The sequence below is a fragment of the Stenella coeruleoalba genome, assembly GCF_951394435.1.
Source record: "Stenella coeruleoalba genome assembly, contig: scaffold_83, whole genome shotgun sequence".
NCBI lineage: Eukaryota > Metazoa > Chordata > Mammalia > Artiodactyla > Delphinidae > Stenella > Stenella coeruleoalba.
Genome location: NW_027645988.1, coordinates 1,376,854 through 1,389,562, shown reverse-complemented (window position 1 = coordinate 1,389,562; position 12,709 = coordinate 1,376,854). Strand labels below are relative to the sequence as shown.

Below are 12,709 nucleotides of genomic sequence, written 5' to 3'. Positions count from 1 at the left end.
ACCTTTGGTTATTTCCTCTTCCTGGTGGGAAATGAGAGTTAAATTTGCCCGTCCAGACACCTCCAGCTAGTCTTTCATTGGTTCTCGCTATTCCTGTTCATCTTCCGCAGAAATTGCAAACTGGGCCAAACAGGAGGTTAAAGGCGCTGACTCTCCAAGTGGGGAGAGTGTTAGTAAAGCGTCTGGAATGATGCACCCGAGTACCAGGGGAGGAAAACTGAGACATATTTGAACACGTCTCCCGTTCACACGGTTGATCATATTCTGGGTTCCACATGCATGTTTTAGCTGAAGGAAGAATACGTTAAACCTGGAGAGTTGAGACCCGTGTAATGGGTACCATGCAATATGACTTCAAAGGGTCTTCATTTCCTCACCGAACCTCTCCAATCCTATCACTGCTGCGTTTATGCCCCTGTACACACGCTTGATTCTCTTTTGGAGACGTAGCAATCCATAGGTTTTAAGATACTTACTAGTCAGGTACATTCTTAGGCATTTTATATGGGGTGTTGAGTCCATTTCGTTGAGCAAGGAGTAGCTCTTGTCTATTCCATATTTGGCTTAAGGAACTTTATCTGTGCTCATTTCAATCTCTGGTTTTATGCAGCACCCCAACTCACCTTTCCCCTTAAGCAAGCATAAGTTGGTTTTCTAAATTTGAGACCCTGTTCTGTTTTGGAATTCAGTTCCTGTGTAGCCTAGTTTACATTCCGTGTATTAGTGATATCTTATGATGTTTCTTTTTCTGTGTGACTTATTTCAGTTAGAATCATCATACCTGAATCCACTCATTGTGCTGCTAAGGGCCTGATGACATAGATTTCATTGCTGAGTGATATTGCTTTGTAAGTATATACCACAAGTTCTTTATCCATTTTTAACTTTCTGTGATATTGAACTTGTATTGTAAACGAGGTTCTTGTAAACAGAGCTGTTCCAAACTTTGGGGTGGCTGTGTCTTTTTGACTTTAATTTCCCTAACTTATAGGACCATAAGTGGAAGTGCCCTAGGCTCTGTTGTTTTGTTTTTTAGATGTTTCAGGAAACACGATACACTTCTCCCGAGTGTCTGTTGGCAATTTACATCCCGCCCATCAGCATAACAAGGGTCCCAGTTCTCCATGGCCTGTCCCGCCTTTCTGGATTTTACACTTTTTTCAGATGGCCCTTTTGACCGGGGGACGTGAGACTTCATTGTAGTGCAGATTTCCTTTGCAAGCTTGCTTGGTTGGCCAAAAAGGGCGTATGCGTTTTTTCCTGAATATATTCAGGAAAAAACGCATACTCCCTTTTTGGCCACGTGCATCATTGTGGACGTTCTGCCTCTTTTCCTATGCTTTCAATGCAATTCCAGTCTACCTCCTGAAATCGGTTTCCTGCAATTCTGCCCCGCTTTCAAGTCCTCTTGGCAGCCTTACTTCAGTATATTTTTGGACGATAGCTGTCATTTATAACTCTGCAGGTTTGTGAATTACAGTGCCCCTGAGCTCCTTTCTTCAACTCGCTTTCTTTTGAGCTGGCCGCACACCGCAGGATGCTTCAGGCCCTAATCTGATTCCAGCACGGCACGATGAGCCTTTGGTTATTTCCTCTTCCTGGTGGGAAATGAGAGTTAAATTTGCCCGTCCAGACACCTCCAGCTAGTCTCTCATTGGTTCTCGCTATTCCTGTTCATCTTCCGCAGAAATTGCAAACTGGGCCAAACAGGAGGTTAAAGGCGCTGTCTCTCCAAGTGGGGAGAGTGTTAGTAAAGCGTCTGGAATGTTGCACCCGAGTACCAGGGGAGGAAAACTGAGACATATTTGAACACGTCTCCCATTCACACGGTTGATCATACTCTGTGTTCCACATGCATGTTTTAGCTGAAGGAAGAATACCTTAAACCTGGAGAGTTGAGACCTGCGGAATGGGTACCATGCAATATGACTTCAAAGCGTCTTCATTTGCTCGCCGAACCTCTCCAATTCTATCACTGCTGCGTTTATGCCCCTGTACACATGCTTCATTCTCTTTTGGAGACATAGCAATCGATAGGTTTTAAGATACTTACTAGTCAGGTACATTCTTAGGCGTTTAATATGGGGTGTTGAGTCCATTTCGTTGAGCAAGGAGTAGCTCTTGTCTATTCCATATTTGGCTTAAGGAACTTTATCTGTGCTCATTTCAATCTCTGGTTTTATGCAGCACCCCAACTCACCTTTCCCCTTAAGCAAGCATAAGTTGGTTTTCTAAATTTGAGACCCTGTTCTGTTCTGTAATTCAGTTCCTGTGTAGCCAAGTTTACATTCCGTGTATTACTGATATCTTATGATGTTTCTTTTTCTGTGTGACTTATTTCAGTTAGAATCATCGTACCTGAATCCACTCCTTATGCTGCCACGGGCCTTATGACATAGATTTCATTGATGAGTGATACTGCATTGTACGTAAGTACCACAAGTTCTTTATCCATTTTTCACATTCTGTGATGTTGAACTTGTACGGTAAACGAGGTTCTTGTAAACACACGCGTCCCAAACTTTGGGGTGGCTGTGTCTTTTTGATTTTAATTATCGTAAGCTATAGGACCATAAGTGGAAGTGCCCTAGGCTCTGTTGCTTTGTTTTTTAGATGTTTCAGGAAACACCATACACTTCTCCCGAGTGTCTGTTGGCAATTTACATCCCGCCCATCAGCGTAACAAGGCTCCCAGTTCTCCATGGCCTGTCCTGCCTTTCTGGATTTTACACTTTTTTCAGATGGCCCTTTTGACCAGGGGGAAGTGAGACTTCATTGTAGTGCAGATTTCCTTTGCAAGCTTGCTTGGTTGGCCAAAAAGGCGTATGCGTTTTTTCCTGAATATATTCAGGAAAAAAAGCATACGCCCTTTTTGGCCAAGTGCATCATTGTGGACGTTCTGCCTCTTTTCCTATGCTTTCACTGCAATTCCAGTCTACCTCCTGAAATCGGTTTCCTGCAATTCTGCCCCGCTTTCAAGTCCTCTTGGCAGCCTTACTTCAGTATATTTTTGGACGATAGCTGTCATTTATAACTCTGCAGGTTTGTGAATTACAGTGCCTCTGATCTCCTTTCTTCAACTCGCTTTCTTTTTAGCTGGCCGCAAAACCGCAGGATGGCTTCAGGCCCTAATCTGGTTCCGGCACGGCATGCTGAACCTTTGGTTATTTCCTCTTCCTGGTGGGAAATGAGAGTTAAATTTGCCCGTCCAGACACCTCCAGCTAGTCTTTCATTGGTTCTCGCTATTCCTGTTCATCTTCCGCAGAAATTGCAAACTGGGCCAAACAGGAGGTTAAAGGCGCTGACTCTCCAAGTGGGGAGAGTGTTAGTAAAGCGTCTGGAATGATGCACCCGAGTACCAGGGGACGAAAACTGAGACATATTTGAACACGTCTCCCGTTCACACGGTTGATCATATTCTGGGTTCCACATGCATGTTTTAGCTGAAGGAAGAATACGTTAAACCTGGAGAGTTGAGACCCGTGTAATGGGTACCATGCAATATGACTTCAAAGGGTCTTCATTTCCTCACCGAACCTCTCCAATCCTATCACTGCTGCGTTTATGCCCCTGTACACACGCTTGATTCTCTTTTGGAGACGTAGCAATCCATAGGTTTTAAGATACTTACTAGTCAGGTACATTCTTAGGCATTTTATATGGGGTGTTGAGTCCATTTCGTTGAGCAAGGAGTAGCTCTTGTCTATTCCATATTTGGCTTAAGGAACTTTATCTGTGCTCATTTCAATCTCTGGTTTTATGCAGCACCCCAACTCACCTTTCCCCTTAAGCAAGCATAAGTTGGTTTTCTAAATTTGAGACCCTGTTCTGTTTTGGAATTCAGTTCCTGTGTAGCCTAGTTTACATTCCGTGTATTAGTGATATCTTATGATGTTTCTTTTTCTGTGTGACTTATTTCAGTTAGAATCATCGTACCTGAATCCACTCATTATGCTGCTACGGGCCTGATGACATAGATTTCATTGCTGAGTGATACTGCATTGTACGTAATTACCACAAGTTCCTTATCCATTTTTCACTTTCTGTGATATTGAACTTGTATGGTAAACGAGGTTCTTGTAAACAGAGGCGTCCCAAACTTTGGGGTGGCTGTGTCTTTTTGATTTTAATTTCCCTAAGCTATAGGACCATAAGTGGAAGTGCCCTAGGCTCTGTTGCTTTGTTTTTTAGATGTTTCAGGAAACACCATACACTTCTCCCAAGTGTCTGTTGGCAATTTACATCCCGCCCATCAGCATAACAAGGCTCCCAGTTCTCCATGGCCTGTCCTGCCTTTCTGGATTTTACACTTTTTTCAGATGGCCCTTTTGACCGGGGGGAAGTGAGACTTCATTGTAGTGCAGATTTCCTTTGCAAGCTTGCTTGGTTGGCCAAAAAGGGCGTATGCGTTTTTTCCTGAATATATTCAGGAAAAAACGCATACGCCCTTTTTGGCCAAGTGCATCATTGTAGACGCTCTGCCTCTTTTCCTATGCTTTCAATGCAACTCCAGTCTACCTCCTGAAATCGGTTTCCTGCAATTCTGCCCCACTTTCAAGTCCTCTTGGCAGCCTTACTTCAGTATATTTCTGGACGATAGCTGTCATTTATAACAATGCAGGTTAGTGAATTACAGTGCCCCTCATCTCCTTTCTTCAACTCGCTTTCTTGTGAGCTGGCCGCAACACCGCAGGATGGCTTCAGGCCCTAATCTGGTTCCGGCACGGCACGCTGAGCCTTTGGTTAATTCCTCTTCCTGGTGGGAAATGAGAGTTAAGTTTGCCCGTCCAGACACCTCCAGCTAGTCTCTCATTGCTTCTCCCTATTCCTGTTCATCTTCCGCAGAAATTGCAAACTGGGCCAAACAGGAGGTTAAAGGCGCTGACTCTCCAAGTGGGGAGAGTGTTAGTAAAGCGTCTGGAATGTTGCACCCGAGTACCAGGGGAGGAAAACTGAGACATATTTGAACACGTCTCCCGTTCACACGGTTGATCATACTCTAGGTTCCACATGCATGTTTTAGCTGAAGGAAGAATACCTTAGACCTGGGTAGTTGAAACCCGTGGAATGGGTACCATGCAATATGACTTCAAAGGGTCTTCGTTTGCTCACCGAACCTCTCCAATCCTATCACTGCTGCGTTTATGCCCCTGTACACATGCTTGATTCTCTTTCGGAGACATAGCAATCCATAGGTTTTAAGATACTTACTAGTCAGGTACATTCTTAGGCGTTTAATATGGGGTGTTGAGTCCATTTCGTTGAGCAAGGAGTAGCTCTTGTGTATTCCATATTTGGCTTAAGGAACTTTATCTGTGCTCATTTCAATCTCTGGTTTTATGTAGCACCCCAACTCACATTTCCCCTTAAGCAAGCATAAGTTGGTTTTCTAAATTTGAGACCCTGTTCTGTTCTGTAATTCAGTTCCTGTGTAGCCAAGTTTACATTCCATGTATTACTGATATCTTATGATGTTTCTTTTTCTGTGTGACTTATTTCAGTTAGAATCATCATACCTGAATCCACTCATTGTGCTGCTAAGGGCCTGATGACATAGATTTCATTGCTGAGTGATATTGCTTTGTAAGTATATACCACAAGTTCTTTATCCATTTTTCACTTTCTGTGATATTGAACTTGTATTGTAAACGAGGTTCTTGTAAACAGAGCTGTTCCAAACTTTGGGGTGGCTGTGTCTTTTTGACTTTAATTTCCCTAACTTATAGGACCATAAGTGGAAGTGCCCTAGGCTCTGTTGTTTTGTTTTTTAGATGTTTCAGGAAACACGATACACTTCTCCCGAGTGTCTGTTGGCAATTTACATCCCGCCCATCAGCATAACAAGGGTCCCAGTTCTCCATGGCCTGTCCCGCCTTTCTGGATTTTACACTTTTTTCAGATGGCCCTTTTGACCGGGGTACGTGAGACTTCATTGTAGTGCAGATTTCCTTTGCAAGCTTGCTTGGTTGGCCAAAAAGTGCGTATGCGTTTTTTCCTGAATATATTCAGGAAAAAACGCATACTCCCTTTTTGGCCACGTGCATCATTGTGGACGTTCTGCCTCTTTTCCTATGCTTTCAATGCAATTCCAGTCTACCTCCTGAAATCGGTTTCCTGCAATTCTGCCCCGCTTTCAAGTCCTCTTGGCAGCCTTACTTCAGTATATTTTTGGACGATAGCTGTCATTTATAACTCTGCAGGTTTGTGAATTACAGTGCCCCTGAGCTCCTTTCTTCAACTCGCTTTCTTTTGAGCTGGCCGCACACCGCAGGATGCTTCAGGCCCTAATCTGATTCCGGCACGGCACGATGAGCCTTTGGTTATTTCCTCTTCCTGGTGGGAAATGAGAGTTAAATTTGCCCGTCCAGACACCTCCAGCTAGTCTCTCATTGGTTCTCGCTATTCCTGTTCATCTTCCGCAGAAATTGCAAACTGGGCCAAACAGGAGGTTAAAGGCGCTGTCTCTCCAAGTGGGGAGAGTGTTAGTAAAGCGTCTGGAATGTTGCACCCGAGTACCAGGGGAGGAAAACTGAGACATATTTGAACACGTCTCCCATTCACACGGTTGATCATACTCTGGGTTCCACATGCATGTTTTAGCTGAAGGAAGAATACCTTAAACCTGGAGAGTTGAGACCTGCGGAATGGGTACCATGCAATATGACTTCAAAGCGTCTTCATTTGCTCGCCGAACCTCTCCAATTCTATCACTGCTGCGTTTATGCCCCTGTACACATGCTTCATTCTCTTTTGGAGACATAGCAATCGATAGGTTTTAAGATACTTACTAGTCAGGTACATTCTTAGGCCTTTAATATGGGGTGTTGAGTCCATTTCGTTGAGCAAGGAGTAGCTCTTGTGTATTCCATATTTGGCTTAAGGAACTTTATCTGTGCTCATTTCAATCTCTGGTTTTATGCAGCACCCCAACTCACCTTTCCCCTTAAGCAAGCATAAGTTGGTTTTCTAAATTTGAGACCCTGTTCTGTTCTGTAATTCAGTTCCTGTGTAGCCAAGTTTACATTCCGTGTATTACTGATATCTTATGATATTTCTTTTTCTGTGTGACTTATTTCAGTTAGAATCATCGTACCTGAATCCACTCCTTATGCTGCCACGGGCCTTATGACATAGATTTCATTGATGAGTGATACTGCATTGTACGTAAGTACCACAAGTTCTTTATCCATTTTTCACATTCTGTGATGTTGAACTTGTACGGTAAACGAGGTTCTTGTAAACACACGCGTCCCAAACTTTGGGGTGGCTGTGTCTTTTTGATTTTAATTATCCTAAGCTATAGGACCATAAGTGGAAGTGCCCTAGGCTCTGTTGCTTTGTTTTTTAGATGTTTCAGGAAACACCATACACTTCTCCCGAGTGTCTGTTGGCAATTTACATCCCGCCCATCAGCATAACAAGGCTCCCAGTTCTCCATGGCCTGTCCTGCCTTTCTGGATTTTACACTTTTTTCAGATGGCCCTTTTGACCAGGGGGAAGTGAGACTTCATTGTAGTGCAGATTTCCTTTGCAAGCTTGCTTGGTTGGCCAAAAAGGCGTATGCGTTTTTTCCTGAATATATTCAGGAAAAAAAGCATACGCCCTTTTTGGCCACGTGCATCATTGTGGACGTTCTGCCTCTTTTCCTATGCTTTCAATGCAATTCCAGTCTACCTCCTGAAATCGGTTTCCTGCAATTCTGCCCCGCTTTCAAGTCCTCTTGGCAGCCTTACTTCAGTATATTTTTGGACGATAGCTGTCATTTATAACTCTGCAGGTTTGTGAATTACAGTGCCCCTGAGCTCCTTTCTTCAACTCGCTTTCTTTTGAGCTGGCCGCACACCGCAGGATGCTTCAGGCCCTAATCTGGTTCCGGCACGGCATGCTGAACCTTTGGTTATTTCCTCTTCCTGGTGGGAAATGAGAGTTAAATTTGCCCGTCCAGACACCTCCAGCTAGTCTTTCATTGGTTCTCGCTATTCCTGTTCATCTTCCGCAGAAATTGCAAACTGGGCCAAACAGGAGGTTAAAGGCGCTGACTCTCCAAGTGGGGAGAGTGTTAGTAAAGCGTCTGGAATGATGCACCCGAGTACCAGGGGACGAAAACTGAGACATATTTGAACACGTCTCCCGTTCACACGGTTGATCATATTCTGGGTTCCACATGCATGTTTTAGCTGAAGGAAGAATACGTTAAACCTGGAGAGTTGAGACCCGTGTAATGGGTACCATGCAATATGACTTCAAAGGGTCTTCATTTCCTCACCGAACCTCTCCAATCCTATCACTGCTGCGTTTATGCCCCTGTACACACGCTTGATTCTCTTTTGGAGACGTAGCAATCCATAGGTTTTAAGATACTTACTAGTCAGGTACATTCTTAGGCATTTTATATGGGGTGTTGAGTCCATTTCGTTGAGCAAGGAGTAGCTCTTGTCTATTCCATATTTGGCTTAAGGAACTTTATCTGTGCTCATTTCAATCTCTGGTTTTATGCAGCACCCCAACTCACCTTTCCCCTTAAGCAAGCATAAGTTGGTTTTCTAAATTTGAGACCCTGTTCTGTTTTGGAATTCAGTTCCTGTGTAGCCTAGTTTACATTCCGTGTATTAGTGATATCTTATGATGTTTCTTTTTCTGTGTGACTTATTTCAGTTAGAATCATCGTACCTGAATCCACTCATTATGCTGCTACGGGCCTGATGACATAGATTTCATTGCTGAGTGATACTGCATTGTACGTAAGTACCACAAGTTCCTTATCCATTTTTCACTTTCTGTGATATTGAACTTGTATGGTAAACGAGGTTCTTGTAAACAGAGGCGTCCCAAACTTTGGGGTGGCTGTGTCTTTTTGATTTTAATTTCCCTAAGCTATAGGACCATAAGTGGAAGTGCCCTAGGCTCTGTTGCTTTGTTTTTTAGATGTTTCAGGAAACACCATACACTTCTCCCAAGTGTCTGTTGGCAATTTACATCCCGCCCATCAGCATAACAAGGCTCCCAGTTCTCCATGGCCTGTCCTGCCTTTCTGGATTTTACACTTTTTTCAGATGGCCCTTTTGACCGGGGGGAAGTGAGACTTCATTGTAGTGCAGATTTCCTTTGCAAGCTTGCTTGGTTGGCCAAAAAGGGCGTATGCGTTTTTTCCTGAATATATTCAGGAAAAAACGCATACGCCCTTTTTGGCCAAGTGCATCATTGTAGACGCTCTGCCTCTTTTCCTATGCTTTCAATGCAACTCCAGTCTACCTCCTGAAATCGGTTTCCTGCAATTCTGCCCCACTTTCAAGTCCTCTTGGCAGCCTTACTTCAGTATATTTCTGGACGATAGCTGTCATTTATAACTCTGCAGGTTAGTGAATTACAGTGCCCCTCATCTCCTTTCTTCAACTCGCTTTCTTGTGAGCTGGCCGCAACACCGCAGGATGGCTTCAGGCCCTAATCTGGTTCCGGCACGGCACGCTGAGCCTTTGGTTAATTCCTCTTCCTGGTGGGAAATGAGAGTTAAGTTTGCCCGTCCAGACACCTCCAGCTAGTCTCTCATTGCTTCTCCCTATTCCTGTTCATCTTCCGCAGAAATTGCAAACTGGGCCAAACAGGAGGTTAAAGGCGCTGACTCTCCAAGTGGGGAGAGTGTTAGTAAAGCGTCTGGAATGTTGCACCCGAGTACCAGGGGAGGAAAACTGAGACATATTTGAACACGTCTCCCGTTCACACGGTTGATCATACTCTAGGTTCCACATGCATGTTTTAGCTGAAGGAAGAATACTTTAGACCTGGGTAGTTGAAACCCGTGGAATGGGTACCATGCAATATGACTTCAAAGGGTCTTCGTTTGCTCACCGAACCTCTCCAATCCTATCACTGCTGCGTTTATGCCCCTGTACACATGCTTGATTCTCTTTCGGAGACATAGCAATCCATAGGTTTTAAGATACTTACTAGTCAGGTACATTCTTAGGCGTTTAATATGGGGTGTTGAGTCCATTTCGTTGAGCAAGGAGTAGCTCTTGTGTATTCCATATTTGGCTTAAGGAACTTTATCTGTGCTCATTTCAATCTCTGGTTTTATGCAGCACCCCAACTCACCTTTCCCCTTAAGCAAGCATAAGTTGGTTTTCTAAATTTGAGACCCTGTTCTGTTCTGTAATTCAGTTCCTGTGTAGCCAAGTTTACATTCCATGTATTACTGATATCTTATGATGTTTCTTTTTCTGTGTGACTTATTTCAGTTAGAATCATCATACCTGCATCCACTCATTGTGCTGCTAAGGGCCTGATGACATAGATTTCATTGCTGAGTGATATTGCTTTGTAAGTATATACCACAAGTTCTTTATCCATTTTTCACTTTCTGTGATATTGAACTTGTATTGTAAACGAGGTTCTTGTAAACAGAGCTGTTCCAAACTTTGGGGTGGCTGTGTCTTTTTGACTTTAATTTCCCTAACTTATAGGACCATAAGTGGAAGTGCCCTAGGCTATGTTGCTTTATTTTTTAGATGTTTCAGGAAACACCATACACTTCTCCCGAGTGTCTGTTGGCAATTTACATCCCGCCCATCAGCATAACAAGGCTCCCAGTTCTCCATGGCCTGTCCTGCCTTTCTGGATTTTACACTTTTTTCAGATGGCCCTTTTGACCGGGGGGAAGTGAGACTTCATTGTAGTGCAGATTTCCTTTGCAAGCTTGCTTGGTTGGCCAAAAAGGGCGTATGCGTTTTTTCCTGTATATATTCAGGAGAAAACGCATACGCCCTTTTTGGCCAAGTGCATCATTGTGGACGTTCTGCCTCTTTTCCTATGCTTTCAATGCAATTCCAGTCTACCTCCTGAAATCGGTTTCCTGCAATTCTGCCCCGCTTTCAAGTCCTCTTGGCAGCCTTACTTCAGTATATTTTTGGACGATAGCTGTCATTTATAACTCTGCAGGTTTGTGAATTACAGTGCCCCTGAGCTCCTTTCTTCAACTCGCTTTCTTGTGACCTGGCCGCAACACCGCTGGATGGCTTCAGGTCCTAATCTGGTTCCGGCACGGCACGCTGAGCCTTTGGTTAATTCCTCTTCCTGGTGGGAAATGAGAGTTAAGTTTGCCCATCCAGACACCTCCAGCTAGTCTCTCATTGGTTCTCCCTATTCCTGTTCATCTTCCGCAGAAATTGCAAACTGGGCCAAACAGGAGGTTAAAGGCGCTGACTCTCCAAGTGGGGAGAGTGTTAGTAAAGCGTCTGGAATGTTGCACCTGAGTTCCAGGGTACGAAAACTGAGACATATTTGAACACGTCTCCCGTTCACACGGTTGATCATACTCTGGGTTCCACATGCATGTTTTAGCTGAAGGAAGAATACCTTAAACCTGGGTAGTTGAAACCCGTGGAATGGGTACCATGCAATATGACTTCAAAGGGTCTTCATTTGCTCACCGAACCTCTCCAATCCTATCACTGCTGTGTTTATGCCCCTGTACACATGCTTGATTCTCTTTTGGAGACATAGCAATCCATAGGTTTTAAGATACTTACTAGTCAGGTACATTCTTAGACGTTTAATATGCGGTGTTGAGTCCATTTCATTGAGCAAGGAGTAGCTCTTGTCTATTCCATATTTGGCTTAAGGAACTTTATCTGTGCTCATTTCAATCTCTGGTTTTATGCAGCACCCCAACTCACCTTTCCCCTTAAGCAAGCATAAGTTGGTTTTCTAAATTTGAGGCCCTGTTCTGTTCTGTAATTCAGTTCCTGTGTAGCCAAGTTTACATTCCGTGTATTACTGATATCTTATGATCTTTCTTTTTCTGTGTGACTTATTTCAGTTAGAATCATCATACCTGAATCCACTCATTGTGCTGCTAAGGGCCTGATGACATAGATTTCATTGCTGAGTGATATTGCTTTGTAAGTAAATACCACAAGTTCTTTATCCATTTTTCACTTTCTGTGATATTCAACTTGTATTGTAAACGAGGTTCTTGTAAACAGAGCTGTTCCAAACTTTGGGGTGGCTGTGTCTTTTTGACTTTAATTTCCCTAAGCTATAGGACCATAAGTGGAAGTGCCATAGGCTCTGTTGCTTTGTTTTTTAGATGTTTCAGGAAACACCATACACTTCTCCCGAATGTCTGTTTTCAATTTACATCCCGCCCATCAGCATAACAAGGCTCCCAGTTCTCCATGGCCTGTCCTGACTTTCTGGATTTTACACTTTTTTCAGATGGCCCTTTTGACCGGGGGGAAGTGAGACTTCATTGTAGTGCAGATTTCCTTTGCAAGCTTGCTTGGTTGGCCAAAAAGGGCGTATGCGTTTTTTCCTGTATATATTCAGGAGAAAACGCATACGCCCTTTTTGGCCAAGTGCATCATTGTGGACGTTCTGCCTCTTTTCCTATGCTTTCAATGCAATTCCAGTCTACCTCCTGAAATCGGTTTCCTGCAATTCTGCCCCGCTTTCAAGTCTTCTTGGCAGCCTTACTTCAGTATATTTTTGGACGATAGCTGTCATTTATAACTCTGCAGGTTTGTGAATTACAGTGCCCCTGATCTCCTTTCTTCAACTCGCTTTCTTGTGACCTGGCCGCAACACCGCAGGATGGCTTCAGGTCCTAATCTGGTTCCGGCACGGCACGCTGAGCCTTTGGTTAATTCCTCTTCCTGGTGGGAAATGAGAGTTAAGTTTGCCCATCCAGACACCTCCAGCTAGTCTCTCATT

The 12,709-nt window shown here is 43.8% G+C and overlaps 1 long non-coding RNA gene across 1 annotated transcript in view; it reads left to right on the top strand.

Annotated features, from left to right (window-relative positions):
* Positions 1-2,353: 2,353 nt before the first annotated feature.
* Positions 2,354-12,709, top strand: part of LOC307181409 — a 1,096,443-nt gene continuing 1,086,087 nt past the window's right edge. The window contains exons 1-2 of the long non-coding RNA XR_013826707.1: positions 2,354-2,429; positions 7,080-7,165. This is a non-coding gene — a long non-coding RNA (uncharacterized lncRNA). The remainder of the gene's footprint in view (positions 2,430-7,079; positions 7,166-12,709) is intronic.